The following is a 17,898-nucleotide window of genomic DNA, read 5'->3' on the forward strand; positions in this document are numbered from 1 at the left end:
AGACGTCCTTGAAGGCATCATCAAAGCCCCCGATGAGTCCACCTGTTGCGTGCTGCACTCATTTCCACCGCAAGATGGCGCACCGGAGACGAATTTGGCTTCTCTGTAGGGTTAACTTCAAGCTTGTGCGAGGCTCGTCGGGATAAAAAAATGTGTCAGGTGTCGCTTCGTATTTCGTCTGGGATCCCCACCAAGCTTTGCTAAACTGCGTATTTATCCGGCAGCGCTTTCTCCTTTCACAGGTAAGCGTCACGACGCTTTGCGGGGCGAGGGACGAAGGAATCAGCTCGCTGTCATTCGACACGCGCTGGTTCTGGAGAAAATGCGAGGATGTCGCTGACCTGTACGTTCCTTCCATTTCAGGAAAGTTGTCTGTTTACCACCTATATTATCATTTTAAGAATTTATGTATTCGAAAGCACTGAGAGTAACTTGTTTATCAATGCTGTATTCAGTTGTATTACACCTGATTTGCCTCCATCGTCCCCTTGGCGCCTAAATCTTACGGAATGTGTTTGGAGTTTTAGAGGCGAGTTCAGTCGCATCACCGACATTTTTATTTGTTTACGGTTGATTCTGAAGTTTTACGTTGTGGCGGCGAGAAGGGATCAGGGGTACACTTTTCAAGGTCAGACTTGGGAGATGGTGTAACCTAGCGGTTCTCAACCTTTTTTTTGAATGATATAGAGTGAACCCTTGCTTTTCACGGTCTCGCTTCTTTACTGATTTGCAACGTGCATTGTGTTCTGCATACTGATTGGCTAAACAGTCCTTCATATTCTTGTTCAACTGAGAGTCAATAATGTTGCCAGGTCGGTAGACTAGATGGTAGGGCGCCCGCTCCGAGACTGGGAGGTCGCTGGTTCAAGCATCGACCGAGTCATACCTAAGACTTACAACATTGGTACTCATTGCCTCCCTGCTTGGCGCTCGGCATTAAGGGTTTGAATTGGGGGGTTTGGTCACCTAATGACTCCTAACACAGCAGTTGGGTCTAAAAAGCCGGCACCGACGTCGAAAGGTTCGCGTGTCAAATGATTTCTGGTATATATCATGTTTATGGTCTACACTTGCTGAATAAATAAATACAAATACAAATATGTAACGCTTGTTCGCTGTTCCGATTGTTGATGTTGGTGTGGAAGGACCCATCACAGAGGTCGAGATGCGGCTGAGACGTTCAATTTTAATTCATTATCGATCCAAAAGAAACACTGACAGAGAGTGGCGCCACAGGAAAGCCTTGATAAAATATGCGTTACGTTGCTCAAAAGTTTTATTAAAGGAAAGAGGAAGGGCTGCGCCCACGATCCGGTGTTCGCTAGGCGCGGGAAGCAAGTCGCTCTCGAACACGGAGGTGGATCTTCCGTAGCGAGCGATGGCGGTGTCAAGGACGGAAAAACAGGTCGATAGCTGGGACAGGAGAGGAAAAACTTGGTCGGGGACAGAAATGGGTCGTAAGCTGGGACGGAAGAGCAGGCGTGGTCGGGATAAAAAACCGGGTCGTAAGTCAGGACGGGAGAAAAAACGGGACAGGTGGGAGTCAGGGTGGAGAAAGGCTTGCCTAGTATACACTGAGGTTCGCAGACGGACTGACAACAGGGGACTGACAGGGATGGGTTCAAGTAGGGATAGGGAGCCAATCAGGCACAGCTGAGTCACATCAGGTATAATGACAATAAGTAATTAAATCAAAACAAAGAACCTCACTTATGTCCAAGTGCAATGAGGTGAAAGAACACCTTCGGTGCTGTTCTACAGTGTTTTAACTATTTGAAATAAAATCCTCAAAGAAGAAATAAAACAATTTTGCGGGGAAAAAAAAATATTATTTGTAATTTGACCTGTATGACTTATGGTTACTCATGGTTGACGGGTATTTCCACTGCTTGGGCCAGTTTAAATTAACGTTTGGTTGTTTTGTAAGAAATGACCAAAGGCAGGTTCTTATTAAAAGACAATTTGGCATAGTTTCAAACAAATGTGTCCAGTTATTGGGGGTTCTTTGAAACAAATATAACCATGCACGTGTCCAAGGCTGATGCAAATTTGATTATATTTTGTCTATTCAAACTTTTTTATCTTGAAGCCTTTTATATATATGAGAGTAACTTGGGGCGGCAGTGGTTCAGGAGGTAGAGCGCTCGTCTTGGGATCAAGAGATCTCAGTTCGAATCCCGGCTCCTCCGTGTTACATGTCGAAGTGTCCTTGGGTAAGACACTGAACCCCTAATGCCCCCAATAAGCAGTTTAGTGCCTTACATGGCTGCACGGCCGCTATTGGGAAATATGAAGAACACTGTAAAGCGCTTTGGGAAGTCTTGACTTGAAAAGCGCTATATAAATGCAGATCATTTCATTTCATAACTCTCTGCATACACTATCTGAAATATGTATTAATATTTAATTTTGTCATAATTGTTCATGTACCCCATTTTAGAATCACCAGTGCAACTGATAGTGTACAAGGTTCGCTGACTTTTGAACTTTCCTTTTTTGTGATCTGTCAGTCTAGTGAATGACCACTCCGGTGCCATGCCTGTACTGTAAATCTCTCTTGATCCTCAGCACACAGCTTGGAGCAAATTCCTTCATTCACTTGTTCACATGAAAACTTTTTTTGAGACACCAGCAAAATCAAATAAGAGGAAATGCAAAAGCTGTCCAGATAAACTAATAGCAGTTCTAGTTTTGTATTTTAAAAAATATTCGCTCATTTCTTATTTAATGCCTTGAATTATACAATTGATAGGTTTTTTTTTATACAAACAAAAAATTCCATTGATTGCCCATCCATTATCTGCACCGCTTATCCTCAGTAGGGTCGCGGGGGTGCTGGAGCCCACCCTGAACTGGTTGCCAGCTGATCACAGGGCACACAGAGACAGAAATTCTTAGACGCGGCCAATCAAACTCTTCATTTTTCATTGTTTTTGGGCTTTGTGTTAGCATTTGAACTGTTTAAATCCTTTCTTTTCTTACTTTCACCATTTTCATTGTAGAATAAAAGGAAATTGCTGGCATGCGCGTAAAATCACTCCCCCCTCTATCCCCCTGCTTCCTTTCCTCCAGAAAAATGCGCTCTGTAGCCATAAAAGTATGATAGAAGCAAATAAGCGCGGTAAAAAAATATATAAAGGCTCTTTGAACTCAGTTTAGCATTGTTAACACATACTTCATAGAGAAAATATTTTTTAACTTTTCAAGGATGTACCCCACCTTTAAGTAACTAAAATGGGCAGTGAGGTTACTGATTTAAACAATGAGGCATAAATATTACTATTATAATATATTCATTCAATATCATTATGGGTACACTCCTCTCGTAGTTTGAATAGAGTGGCTGGTTATATTGAAAATAAATAGAAAAGAAAAGAAAAAATCTCACTCTTTTGTTTTTTAGAGTTTTAAGTTCAATTTAGTTTTTAATGGACAGGAGAAACGAGGGAGGGAATCGATGATATGATGGTAGTGTGTTACTCGGCAGTCTCATGCAACAAACAAGTCACATTTGCATATTTGTAAAATATGTGTTTAGATTAAAGCTGCTAAAATTTGGTAAGTTAAGTCTGTAGTGTTAGCATGTAAACAAACATTAGCTGAAGTCTGGCTAGCAGCTAAAAATAACTTTGAAGCAGAGGGACGAACTAAGTTTTGCAAAAAGGCCTTGAGTTAAAAACTTGGCAGGGCTCCTTTTTTGACAGCATCCTTTTTCTTCCATTTGTGTGCAAAATTTGGAATAAGCAGCTGTATTGTGATGAGTTACGCCCTCGAGTAAATGCAAGCTTCGCATGGATCGCCTCACCTTAGACGTGATGTCATTACAACCTTGTTCTTTTGGTAGATTCATTTTGGTTTTAATTTTTTTTCTTCATATGAAACCCAAAACGCACTTTTGTTGATTTTGGGCAGAAAAAAAAGTGCTGAAAATTCTTTTTAATTTAATTAAAACTACTCAGCAAGGCTAATGTCGTTGCGCAAACAACCTTTCTAAAACAAAAATCAACTGACTATACTTTCATTTTGCATATTATTACAGGAAATGCTATTTTTGGCTCGTTACCTTCTAGTCAGCATGTAAACATGGGCAAGCGTTCCGGACTGCCTACAGTTATTTCGATGTCATACATCCTTTGGACCACGAGTATACACAATAATCATCATATCAATGTGAGGTGTAAAGCATCACAAAAAAACGTTTTTTAGGAGAAACAGCCTGTGCATGTAGTGTTAAAATATGCTCATCCAAGAAACACTTAAGCATACAGTATATCGCGAGTACTTGAAAAGTGATTTCATTTCACAGTGATGAAAAGCGAGCATGCTTATGTTGCGCTCCACAGTGCGAGACTGAGTTTTGCCTGCGAAAGTAAGCAGGGAATTCATGAATAATGAATCCTTTAGAATACGCTGCGAATGTGAGACCCTCTCCCAATCGAGTTTTCACTTTCCACTGTGGACATACTCTCAGCGTAAAGAGTGTGGAGAGAAACACCTCTCGCTCTCGTTTACATTATTATACAACCACATTTGATATTAATTTGGGTAATTGAATTTAACGGCGAGATATCAAATTGAATGTGAGGACAATGGAGTCGCGTGCCATATACTTTATATTGTGTGCAGAGCAAGTCAGGTGTCTTATATCCATTAGACATGATTAGGCTCTCTGTTGTAGAAGGTATGCAACTAGTTTTGTTTAATCGTGTTAATAGATGTAAAGCAATTAATAAAACAACATAAACTTGTTTATTACAGCCTCATCTTCACTGCTGCGTCCCAAAAGATTCTCCTTTTGTACTACAGTGCAATAAACATCCTGTTACATAGTCACCAACGGAATGAAGCAGTTACTGTCTAAGAAACTGCTTCTGTCTCTTGTAAGCCTGAAACCTCATGATGAATGCTTTTACTGTCATGCATAAAATGGTTTAAGAGTGTCAAAGATGGATTGTATTGGAGGGCCCAAATGGATAGAGTTCTCAGTAATTGGCTGTAAGTGGCTTCCATGTACAAAGAGTGACATCAGCAAAGATGGCTAGGAGTAATGGCATGTTGGATGAAGAGCTTTATTAGATTGTTGAAAATGTCAATAGATCTTTGCCCAAAATGGTTAAAACTGTCCAGGCATTGCAAATCCCAACAGTAAGAACTGTTAAAATTTAGATCGCGTTTGTTTTTTTTACAACCTTTGGGGTTTTCAAAAGTGTGGTGCGTATTATTTAGGAACGGTTCATGTTGTAAGGACCAGTAAGTTCTAATACAAGCCAAGTATTAAGGGTGCACCATTCTACTGACGTTCACAGATACTGAATCTCTCAGAAGTGTCGATTTTGATTCTAGCCAATCCTGATTTTTTTCTTTAATCAACACACATCCAAAACTTTCACATGTTCAGTATCGTTTTATTAAACATTGAACATATCTGTGAAGAAATTATTTCAACACCAGAAAATAGAAGCTGACCTCCTCCAAAAATATAAGGAGTTAAAGGTTAATTTTAGAAGGATCAGCCAATGATGGATCCTCTAGGCTTCAGGAAATCAGGGTCAGTAAATCTACTGGCAAATAAACAGTTTTATCTAAAATACATAGTGTTTTTGGTACAAGCATTATTTAAGTGTACCGAAATGTGTAAAAACTTCTGTATTTTCCGTCCTTTTATGTCTGTTTTCAGACCAGAACCTAGAAATTAGGAACATAGGAAATTGGATCGGAAATTAATCTAATGGTAATAAGTTTTAATAATAATGGTAATATGGGTACTTACAATTGGCATTCTTTTTGTTTTCTCTGTATTGGTATCACTAACTTGAGTATTCATAAACATCTGATTAAAGGTGTATAACATTTTGACCATTGTTTTAAATACAATTGCAAAACAAAAATGACAAATGTCTGAAGTAACAATTTGGAACACAGTCTTGTAATCGGTAATGGTATTTTTTTGTTAAATTAATGTATTTATCCCGCTAGAAACTTGGAATCAAATGATTTTGTGTAGTTACATTATAGACCTTGCTGGATTTTGATGAAATGATCTGCATTTCTATAGCGCTTTTCAAGTCAATGACTTCCCAAAGCGCTTATTTAAAAGAAAATCATGAGCATTTAGAAGTTACAATATAACAGGTCCGGACAACTCATGGATAGATAATTCCTTAGGCTACTAATTGTGAGATCATTAGACGATATCTTTAACTTGACTTGGGTAGCGAATTAACCAACAATTTGACACATTATTTTTCTTATGCGAATTCTTGCTCTGTTGGAGCGAGCAATTTCGTGCAGGCTTTGATGGCGTAAAAGTCACAATTGTTCACAGTAGCAAACTGAGAGCATAAATAATTGAGAACTTTCTCTTTTGTCCCAAATCTCATATGGGCACACTGCTGCGAGGAGTCTTTTAAGCAGGCGTTTTGTAACTTTTTCTATGTGTCTATTATTGTAATCCATTGCATCAGTCACGGCCCAATTTGGGAAACTTTAGCACCAGCCCCCGCATGTATTATTCGCAGTAAATGATATGAAAATTGTGTATAGGCCAAAGAACATTGTACATTTTGATTTTGTGATAAAAAATTAGTAGTATACAATTAAGGTGGTTTGAGTAGAATACAGAATTTGTGGAAGAATATTTTGTTGGTGTGTGTGTGTTCTTTCTATGCCTGTTTGTTTTTTACACCAATGGATCTTTATTGTTTTTTAATCGGACATTTGACAGGATTCCCATTATGTAAACCCAAGTGCACGAAATCCAATTATGGTCTTAGTGTGAATACTGTCTATATTCCGATTTAAATGGTAGGGTTAGTCCTTTCCTTTCCAATTTCTTGTGCATGTTTACGAATCTGATTAGTCTGAATGCTTCTGCACATTACTGCACAGTTTCCCTCATAGGGGATATTTTCATAGCTGCAAAGAACCATGGACTTGTATTATAGAGACAAATGAAACACCCAAACTCCAGCTGACTCAATAAATAAGCCAGTGTATTGCTTGTTTTCTCTAAAACATTCCCATTTTATTTTCTGCCCTTACGACGAAAATCTGACTATTGTATCCGTCCATTAATAGTGTAAGTCCATGCTCCTGTCAAGCCACATAATAGAAACAATGCAGGATGCAAACACCAGAGCAAGGGTAAATAGGCACGGTATTTTGTCAATTTGGTGAGTGACCTGAATGAAATCATTCTTTATTTAAAGTCAAAACTTAAACTGCGTGAATTTGCGTAATGACGTTGTGCTTGCCCTTGTGTTTGGAATACTTGAAAACACCATGTATACACGGATGTTCCTTTGTCAATGGTTGTCAGTGTCATCAGAGAATGTCAACAGGAAGTTGACACAATAAAGTGGAAATAGAAATGATCTTTTTGGAGTGTAGTATTGCTCCAGAATCCTACTACAGTTTGGCTCAGATACCTATGTGATTCTGTACATAAAATATGTTGAAATTTAAGTCAAGTCAAGTCATGTTTATTTGTATAGCCCTTAATCACAAAGAGTCTCAAAGGGCTGCACAGTTCAAAGACTATTGCAAACTACAGACTATTATGACACCATCCCCTGATCTAAAACCTACATGAGGGTAAATAATACACAGATATTGTCAACCTAAAATATAGGTTATTCATATGCTATAGAATAGAAGTGTGTTTTAAGCTTAGATTTAAACATTTCCACTGTGGTTACAGATCGAATCTCAGGAGGGTAGAGCATTCCAAAGCCCGGGGGCCCGAATGGAGAGGCTCTCGAAACCCGCAGATCTCTTCTTGGCTCTTGGGATCACTAGTAGACCAGCGTTTTCAGAGCGAAGGCTCCGGACCGGAACATAGGCGGAAATTAAATCTGAAAAATATGAGGGGACAAGTCCTTGCATAATTTTGTGTACTAAAAACAGAACCTTGAAATCACATCTTAAGCTAACAGGGAGCAAATGCAGGTTAGCTAAAATCGGGGTAATGTGATCAGACTTTCTTGTCCTAGTTAAAAGCCTCTCTGCAGCATTTTGTACCAGCTGAAGGCTCTTGATTTTGGACTGCGCGGGACCGGAGAGTAGTGCATTACAGTAATTGAGACGGGAGGTAACAAACGCGTGAATTTTAATCTCCGCATCCGACTGAGACAGCATAGGGCGAATTTTAGCAATGTTGTGAAGATGGAAAAAAGCTGTTCTAGTAATATTCTTAACGTGTGTTTGAAAGGACAGACTGGGGTCAAATATGACACCTAAATTTTTGACTAGGTCACTCTGGGTGATATTACATTTGTATATGTTCAGAGCAGTTTTTGAGAATAAGTCACGGCATTTAGATGTACCAATAACTAATATTTCGATCTTTTCAGAGTTAAGGCGCAAGAAGTTGAGTGACATCCATTCTTTTATCTCAGTGAGGCAGGCCTCCAAATTTCCACAGTTTAGTGTGGCAGATTCCTCCATCGGAAGATATAGTTGAGTGTCATCTGCGTAACAATGGAAACTGATATTAAACTTGCGAATAATATCACCTAATGGAAGCATGTAAATGCTGAAAAGAAGGGGGCCAAGTACTGAACCCTAGTCTATTACTAGAATCTGGCATTTGAATGAACTTTTAAACATATTTTAAAATTTTAATGAACCTCATATTATTTCCTTAAAATGAATATGCAAAAATGGTGTGGCAGGCTGACTTGCATTATTTCACAATTATGCTGTACCTAAAGGCTTTTTTTAGAATCTTATTACAGATACATTCTTTTGGTTGATTTGATTGCATAAGCAAGAAAGGAAGTTGCTCTTTTAATAGTTCCCCCTTCAAGTTCAATCAGCAACAAGTGCTATAATGTTTGACTTCAGGGGATCATTCTGCAGCATTTATATTTTACCGTGCTTTAGTCTTTACATAAATGGGAGATTTTCATCCTTCCATCCTTATCTTTACCTTTCTAGGTAGTACTATTTCAGAGGTAGCCCACAAAATCAACAAATGGTATATAGACTGCATTTGCATAGCGCTTTTAATCAGGCACTGAAGACCTCCAAAGCATTTCTCAATGTACCTCACACATGACCCATTCACACACACACACACACACTCATACACCGATAGCCAAGGGCAGCCATGCAAGGCGCCTACCTGCCTCTTGTGGGCATAGGGTTTCAGTGTCTTGCCTAAAGAGACTTCCACTATTAACTCGGAGGAGCCGGAAATCAAACCTGTGACCTCTTGGTCTCAAGACAACCGCTCGATTTCTATTGATAATCACAGGTCATATCTGTCATCTACGCTGGCATACATGTATTGCCCGCAGTAAGCAATGATTAAAAAGTGCTAACACCACTCAATATGATGTCTATGTTGCCTTTCTGTTTTTTTTTATTTATTTTATTTATTTTTATTTTTTTAATTTTTTATTAAGAAAGTTGTTCACTATGTAAAATAATTTATTTCATCCGATAATTTAGTTATACGATCAAATATTTACTAAAATGTCTTTTCAATCCATTTTTGTTTGAATGGTAAACTTTCCATTTTTAATCATTTCTAACTTTGTAAGAGGTTATGTCAGTGTCTGAAACTCATGACAAAAAGTTACCGGACACCAGGGCAGACAACTCTGAAATGTTGCCTGCCCAGCCATAAAGATGCATGCCCCATTTTTCACAACAAATAAGATGACTAATTACCAAAAAACATTGTTGCAAATTATTAGGGATTGATAATCAGAATATATAACAAAACAACACTTTAAAATTAAGTTTTTTATAAATCTACTTAGAACATTTATTGCATGTATATGACATCACTATTTTCAATCTGCCATCAGTATGTACCTGTATTTACTCATCTTCATTCATGCAATGTTTGCGTTGCGTCGTCTGCTATAAGCCACGTGAACTCCTCTGTTTGCGATGCCTTTAATGTACGTTTACATTTTGAAGCGTCATAAATTTTGCTAGCTTCTTTTGAATCTTTCTTCTAGGGCTGAGGTTTTTGCTTGATTCCTAACCACTTTACCATTTTTCTTGTGTTTTCTGTGCGTCTACTTTGGAAAATGATGTGCAAATGCACGACCTTATAAGGCTCGGGAAAGTCCGAAAGCACGAAGTTAATCGATGCAGGCATCTCATTGGCTGCAAAGTATGCAAATTGCCCAACGAACCAAAATTTCCAAACCGGACGAAGATTTCAAAATCGAAATAAAGCAAACGTTTGTAACAAGCTACCATTCCAACCGTCTTAAAAAATAATAATAATAATAATATTTTTTTGGGGGGAAAAAGTTGTCGACCACCCGGGCGGAGACGTTTTGTAAGTTGTATGCCCGACATAAAAGATGCACGGGCAGACGTTATTTCAGACACTGTGTAATTGGCTGCGTAACGTAATTACAAACCCAACATTATTCTTTACGTATTTTGTATGTGTGAGAGCTGTCTCACAGGCAAAGCAGGTGCACTTTACACAGTTGAACAAGGCTGAACGAAGAGGGAGATGTGCAGACATGGGGGGTGGGTGTTGACCGAGGGAGGGGTCTGTCTTATAGTTGGTACAAAAGAGCCAGTGTTCTCCCTCAGTGTGCTGAGTGAAGACAGTAGGAAAGCCAGTGGACCACATGAACGGGAAGAGTGTGGAAACCCTCAAGACGAACGGTGCTCACACATTCCCTCACTCTCTCAGGGGCCCCTAGCAAGCACCAACCGTTACATTAACCCTTCACCTAGTGCTAAAACAATTGCTCCTTAGTTTGACCTTATTTCCATTTCATGATTGTCTATTTGGTATTATTATTATTGAGTGCAAAGTTTAAGCATCACTTATTCTAACGTCACACAGATTCACTGAAATCCTAAAACTAACAAATAATCAACTTAGTTGTGAATTCCTAGGGCATCAAATAGTGAGTGTCCGAGTGGAATTTGTTCTCGTTTAAAGGTTGCATTCCTGTGCTCACTCAGCTGGAGCCGGGTGATTAGTAATACCATCAGAGAGTTTAAATCAGGAGTCTCCAACTGGCGTCCCAGGAGCCAATTGCGGCCCACGGAAGGACAGTTTGAAGCCCCCACTTTGATATGCAAGTTTAAAGGGACAATGTGTATTATTAAGAGCCTCCTGGTGGTAAAATGTCTTTCATTTAAAAAAAAATATTGATTTAAAGGTAAGCACAAATACATTAACTATGATATGAACATGCATGCTTTAGAATACTTGTTGGCGAAGGATTTCACATTTATTTGACATAACATGAGCTTATGGTCCAACATTGTGCTGGCAAGGGTACCTGAAAACCTTTTTTTTTCTTTTTCTTCCCTTTTTTAATTTTTGTTCTTCCGTTTTCATTTTTTTCACCTTTTCTTCTTTTTTTCCTTGCTTTTCTGTTGTTTACATTGTTTTTTTTTCCTTTCTTTTTTCTTTCTTTGTAAAAGGCTAGGCAAAAAAATTGAGAAGAAAAATGCTGCCTTATGGTCACTTTGAGTCTCTGTAGTTTTTATTTTTCATTTTGCTTCTTAGCACAATTTTTTGGTTGCACTACACAATACAACAACATTTAGTGGTTAAATAAAACACATTGTCCCTTTAATTACATTAAGCAGCCCATTGAATGATAAATGATTACAGTACTTATTGATTGATTTTGATATAAATTTTTGATTGTTTTATTTTAGATCTTCTGCGTATTATATATATATATATATATATATATATATATATATATATATATATATATATATATATATATATATATATATATATATATATATATATATATATATATAATATTATGTTATATTGTATTATATTATATTATCTTGTCCATCCAGATGGTTTAAGTCTGGTACTTGCTGTGGTTTGAGCTATCCTGGCCATCATTTCTGGTTCAGAACACTGTTCTGATATGACAGCTCTAAGATATTTAAATTTGGTGGCAGGTTGTAGTCTCTGTGGTTTAATCTGATGTTTGTGATGATACCTTGGGGATTGTTGGTCCAGATCGAGGTGTAGCTTCAGCTTGGCCCATCGACCTGTCCTTAATTATTGGTTTTGAGGCTGTAGAGGCCATTCCATAGGTCTTTAACATGCTCGAAAAATATTAATTTTTAAAAATATGTTTAAAAGTTCATTTAAATGCTCGAATGCATACAATGCATGTATTTGGTTAATGTGCATATTTGTAAATCTGGAATTGAATACAGCTCTGGATTACAATCATGGTATGCGATGATTTCAGGGGTCTTAATTTTTAAATAGGTTTCCCCTTTCCATGTGCCCACATTTATAACTTCTTTCAGGCAACAAATGTTGCGGTCATTCACCAATGGTATAGTAATCAAGAAAGCTACTTCTCACATTTGAGGATTGACATGCAGTACCGTGGCACTTCCCAGCACAAATTCTGGGTCCGTTTGGACAGGATTGGTGGTCTTCAAGCCTGCTTTTGCATAGGAATCCCATATCAATTAGAGTGACACCAGATAAGGAGGAAGTTTCCCTGTTGCTAAGTAATCTAGTGAGGTACCAACTTCAAGCAGAACATCGTTCATTATCATAAGTACATTTCAGGTATACATAATGTCATTTTTGATAATGGAGTTAAGTTCTTTCAAGGCCAATTTAGTTTGGTGTAATGCGCCATTGTGCAGATTAACGACTAGGAGTGTGCCTTTCATGGTTTCCCCAAGTGCTTGTAAATTGCCCGTTTGGAACTGCATTGCTGAGCAGAGTTTACACAATTCTTTTTGGAGCTCCCCAATTTGTTGTCGGACGGTGTTTAGGCTCACAGGGTGAACAGTGCATAGACTAAGTAGATTACCATATAAGGCGGCGGCTGAATAAACCCCCCCAATAAAACGTTTGTTGTGCCGGGGGGTCCCGCTTAAATTGGATTGAGTGACGACAACTTTGTTTAGTTTGTGGAGCATGTGAACGACGTTGCGGGCTGCATGTTCTACGACTTTATGTGCGCTGTTTTTTTATGCTGACATAGCTTGGGTGTGCCTGCCGACGGTAGACTATTTGGGGGTCTAGGCTAAGAAAAACTCTAACAGTGTGGGTTCACCACTTGGTCATCAAGAGTCCCTGTTGATCTTTTAGGACAATCCTGGTGGCGGAGCTGGGTTCAACTACTTTCGCCTGTTCCACGTCCACCGTCAGGCACAGGACCAAGATTGCCACCAGCATCTTTTCCAGAAAGACAAGAGGGAAACATGACCCATAAATTAGCCATGCTAGATTATTACACAGCTCTTACCCTGACTCTAAAATCAGGCTAGCTACTAAACTGGCATCTTAATCACAGACTGTTGCTGATGCATCGTCCCACCTGGCTACCCTAGTTGAGAAGGTGGAGTCGGGGAAGATACAATCCCTGATTGATCTCTCTCTTTTCCTCCTATACTATTGGACAACACAGGGCTGACTTGGTTCTCATGTCCTTTAGTCTTGGTGTCCCTTTTTAACCTTTTTTTGGTATACCTACAATTTTATAGGAGCCAGCCCATCGAGGTAAAAATTTTAATGTCCCAGTGGGTTCGAGGGGTGCTGCTGTTTGGTTGCTCGAACAGGTAGTACCACACCTTGTCACCTATTTGAAACTAAGACTGTGAAGTTTTTTTTTATCATATTAGGCTTTCTGACTACAGTGCGTTTAGTCCGCTCCATCTGTGCTGATGATTGAGGGTGGTGGCTCATGTGAAGTTGCGTTTTGATACAGAGCATTCGCCAGAGTTCTTGCATAACTTCTGCCTGCATTTTATTTATCAAATAGGCTGATTATTAAGTCTCAGATACAGCTGGGACTATTCTTTGCTCCTGAGACTCTCCCTTGATTCTACTTCTCCCCTTTACTCCTTGCTTCTCCTCGCTACACACATTGCGCCTTCTGATTGGATAAGAAACATGGGGCGGGGCCACTAAACAGGAACATAAGAGCAAAAGCAAAAGCTCAGATAACTTGTCCCGATGTGCCTGTGTAAAAAGATAGCGTAAATATGGTAGCAAACTGGTTTTAGAGAGGAGGTACGTTCAGGTGACGACTGATATATTAGCTCTTATTAGTTCGTCGATCTGGGTCTAAAACAGGATTGCCCACACTTTTTAATTCGCCAGCCCTGTTGACATTTTAAAGCACGTTTTGTTTTAAGGTAATTTAAGTCACGGTTGTTATTGTCATTTTTATTTATTTATTGTAAAAAAAAATGGGGAGCTATTTAAGTTTTCATGTACATTTATACAAGTTGCTGCTAAGCCTAATTGTATTTCTTGCACTTATAGTTTTTCATTTAAGTGAAAGATTATTCATGTTTGTTGTATTAAAATTGTAATTTATTCACTGTAAAAGTATGGTCCAACTTTCAGAAAGGCCAAAAAAAAAAAACTTGTGTGGAACTTGTAAGTCTATTCTTGTTCTAAGAAATAAAATTGCCAAGAAACTAAAGATCTCCAACAACAGTGTGTACTACTCCCTTCGGGGAACAGCATAAACTGGCTCTAACCAGAAACACAAGTGGCAAGATGACAATCACATTAGAGTCTGTAGTTTGAGAAATAGATACCTTGCAGGTCTCAACTAGCAGCCTGGTTGAATAGTAGTCCCCCTAAAATCTGAATGTCAACATTTCCACTAAAGAGGTGACTCCATGATGTTGGCCTTTAAAGCAGTGGCATAAGAAAGGTATTGTTATGAGCAAAATAACACATACAATGGAGAGCTCATTTGATGAATAAAAGTGTTAGACTTTCATTGAAAACATAAAAATATCTGGTTGACCCCAAACCTTTGAACTGTAGTGTATGCAAGAAAAAAGAACTACATACAAATCATTACTAAATGAAATTGTAATTCCTAAATTATGTCTTCGTACAAAGTACTTTAATTGGGAATGGTTTAAAATATAAAACATTTATCACTTTAAAATGGTAAAGCGATTTGAAGGGCTATGTTGCATAACGTTTACTATTTCTCAGAATTAATTGCATCAAACATTAGGAGGAATTCCTTATGTGGTTACCCTGGAAACTTGGGCGGGTGTCCACAGCCAACTCTAGGAGCAAGCTATCCAAAGACCTCTTCTTTGTGCTTTTCTTTGGTCCTGTTTGGTCTTCCGCCAGTGTGAAGGGTATGAGCGGTTGCCTGTAGGGGGAACAAAGTGCTTGCTATGACACAGATACATATGCTTAGAGCTGAGTTACGTTTGAAGCAAATAAATTCATGTCACAAACAACAGACACACTGGGTGTTTTCTTTTAAGACTCAAATATGTTTATATGTGCATGAAAGTAATTCATTTTTTACATTACAAGACTGCAACATGTATTGTATTGTTACCCACCCATTATTTAGTTTTTTTTATCAGAGCAGGGTCCGGGAACCTTTTTGACCCAACATGCCGTAACAGCAAAAATATTTAGATTTTTCTACTGTTTTTTTTTTTTTTGAAGGGGCTCATCATATATTTTAAGACAAAATTCAATTAACAGCCAAACCCACTCTCCAGGCAAAAGCTAATTCTTCAGCACATTTTTCCCCACTGTGGGACGTTTTGTGATGAGATAAAATATATTTAATTAAAATAATGACAGATCATGTGTCCCATATCAATATAAATATACCACCTAAAACGTGTCTTCCTCTTGCAGTTAAGAGTGTTGAAGCTCATTTTGACTGGCATTTTTGTCCCACATAATGGTTTCCAAACAAAGTATAAGCAAAGTTCTTTTGTAATAATCTCACAAAATACCGCAAACTAGGATACAGATGGCGATGGACGAGGGTGAGAAGTGTCTGCACTGTTTGTATAGCTCCACCCATTCCTACCGTTCACCAGAAATTGTTCTGGGTGCCTTGCTGTAGTTTTGGGGTGTTTACAGTTTGTTATGTGGGTTTTCATCCCAAAGTGTCTGAAAAGTGAACACAGTCCATATAAAGGATTATTTAGTGATGCTCAGGCAAAACATGCTCGGTTGGTGTGCCACCTTGACTCAATAGTGCAGTTGAGATTGTCGGCTATGTATATACACTGGACCGAACCAATTGAATACATAGTGATGTCCTGGCTTTGCACGTGTCAAATATGGCTTTGCATGAAACAAAAAAGTAAGTTGTTAAACGAGATCCATTTTATGTACGAGCCAAATGTTCTGATGAAAAGAGCCATATATGGCTCGCGAGCAATAGGTTCCTAACCCCTGTAATAGAGAATCACTGTGTGGTCCAAAATCATGCAATATATGTCACTAAGTGGACCAGGGTAAAACCTTTTAGACGTGGGTGCACACTTGTTTGGCATTTCTTTCTTTTTTTTTTTTCAAGATTTTCTATTCTATTTCTCAACTGAGTTGCAATTTTCTGGCGTTGCTAACATTTGGACTCCAGTGTACTGTATTTTTACAACTACAATAAACAGGGATGTGATTTTTCCGCTAATTCGCGGAATTCCGCTTTTTTTATCTCCAAAAATAAAATTTTAAAATTTCCGGTGTTTTAATTGGTAAAAAAAAACGATTTCGTCTCGACAGCATGCCATTTGAGTGTTTCCGTAACTGAAATGAAACGTACTTGCGATTGGTTGAAGTCTCGTGTTGACCAATAAACGCGCTTGTTATAGGAGTGTGCCATTGTTCATTTCTCACACGTTTTTGCCGGGTGTTTAAAGAAAGATGTCCGTGATCGAACGCAAAGATGCTCCGCGAGCTAAAGAAATTGATAAGATTGTAAAAAACAAGTTTCGATGGGACTGGTTGGAGAAGGAATTATCTACGAATGTTGGAAAGAAGACTGTGACGAATTTGTTCAATGACTTTATTCGGAAGATCGATCGTGCCGGGAAAGCACTTTGCATTTGGTGTCATGATACCATCGACTATGGTGGGAGAGGTTTCAAAGCTCTTGAAAGTCACGCAAAGAGCAAAAAACACGTGAAAGAACTCCAGTCAAGAACGACAAATTATTCCATCGCTGGAAGTTTCGGTGCCCAAACGAAAACTCCAAAACTTTACGGCCTCCATCCCTTATTGACATCACAATCGGAAGCGGTAATAAAGAGACGTGATCCACCCCAACAACCTGTACCAGTTGCTGATAGAGTCGTGAATTTTGAGGTAGGTGGTAAACTTTTCAAATTTATTTGACAGTTTTCCCATTTTTTTCGAAAATATTATAACGTAATAAAAATGGCCATAAATATTTAACAATTACAATAATAGATTTTCATGTGTACATTACACCAACACTTTACTGTAGGGCCTATACTTATTGTACTTTCATTTATCAAATACTTGGATACGCTGCTATTAAAGAAATAAATTATTACATTTAAAATATGATTTAGGAAATTTAAAAATATTATTAAGCCTAATAGTAATCAAAACTATTGTCAGTATTTATATTTTTTAAATTAAGTACTTGTATGATATTCTACCATTGATTTTCTTAATGGCCACGATATTATTATGGTACATAATTTACTTAATATTAATAACATGGTTAATCATTGACACAAACTCAAATGAATGCTGCATGTTTGCACTTTTTAGGTTTCAAGATGTTGAGTGTCTTGATGTATGCAGTTACAGAGATGATCTTAGTCGAATGCATGATTGTGTTTTTATCAGAGCTTGCTGCATGAGGTGATCCCAAAAGCTGGTGGCGGCACGCTTTGAGGCGGTTTCCTACAGACCTGGATCCCGTTAGCCGCCTGCAGTTGTAGAAAGATGCCGGTCGTCTAGGGTCTCCCTTGCCACTGGAACCATCTTCTTTACAATTAAGATAGTGGCGTTGGGGAAATGTTTTTTAATGTGACTGATTTTGAGTTGACTTAAACTGTAATTTTATATGGGATAGTTCAATATACATTGAAAATTTATGCTGTTGTCTTGTCTATTTCTTTGTCATCTGAGTGCATTGAAAGTAC

General features: G+C 38.3%; 1 protein-coding gene across 3 annotated transcripts in view; it reads left to right on the forward strand.

Annotated features, from left to right (window-relative positions):
• Window positions 1-110: 110 nt before the first annotated feature.
• The window catches only part of veph1 (ventricular zone expressed PH domain-containing 1), a 105,349-nt gene continuing 87,561 nt past the window's right edge, over window positions 111-17,898 (forward strand). For 2 of the 3 annotated variants that reach the window (XM_088346354.1, XM_088346357.1), the window contains exon 1: window positions 111-242. The gene's annotated coding sequence lies outside the window, so the exon portion shown is untranslated. The remainder of the gene's footprint in view (window positions 243-17,898) is intronic. The other variant, XM_088346356.1, reaches the window with a different exon arrangement.

Source organism: Urocampus carinirostris, chromosome 10 (genome assembly GCF_059441175.1).
Source record: "Urocampus carinirostris isolate Australia breed hairy pipefish chromosome 10, RoL_Ucar_1.0, whole genome shotgun sequence".
NCBI lineage: Eukaryota > Metazoa > Chordata > Actinopteri > Syngnathiformes > Syngnathidae > Urocampus > Urocampus carinirostris.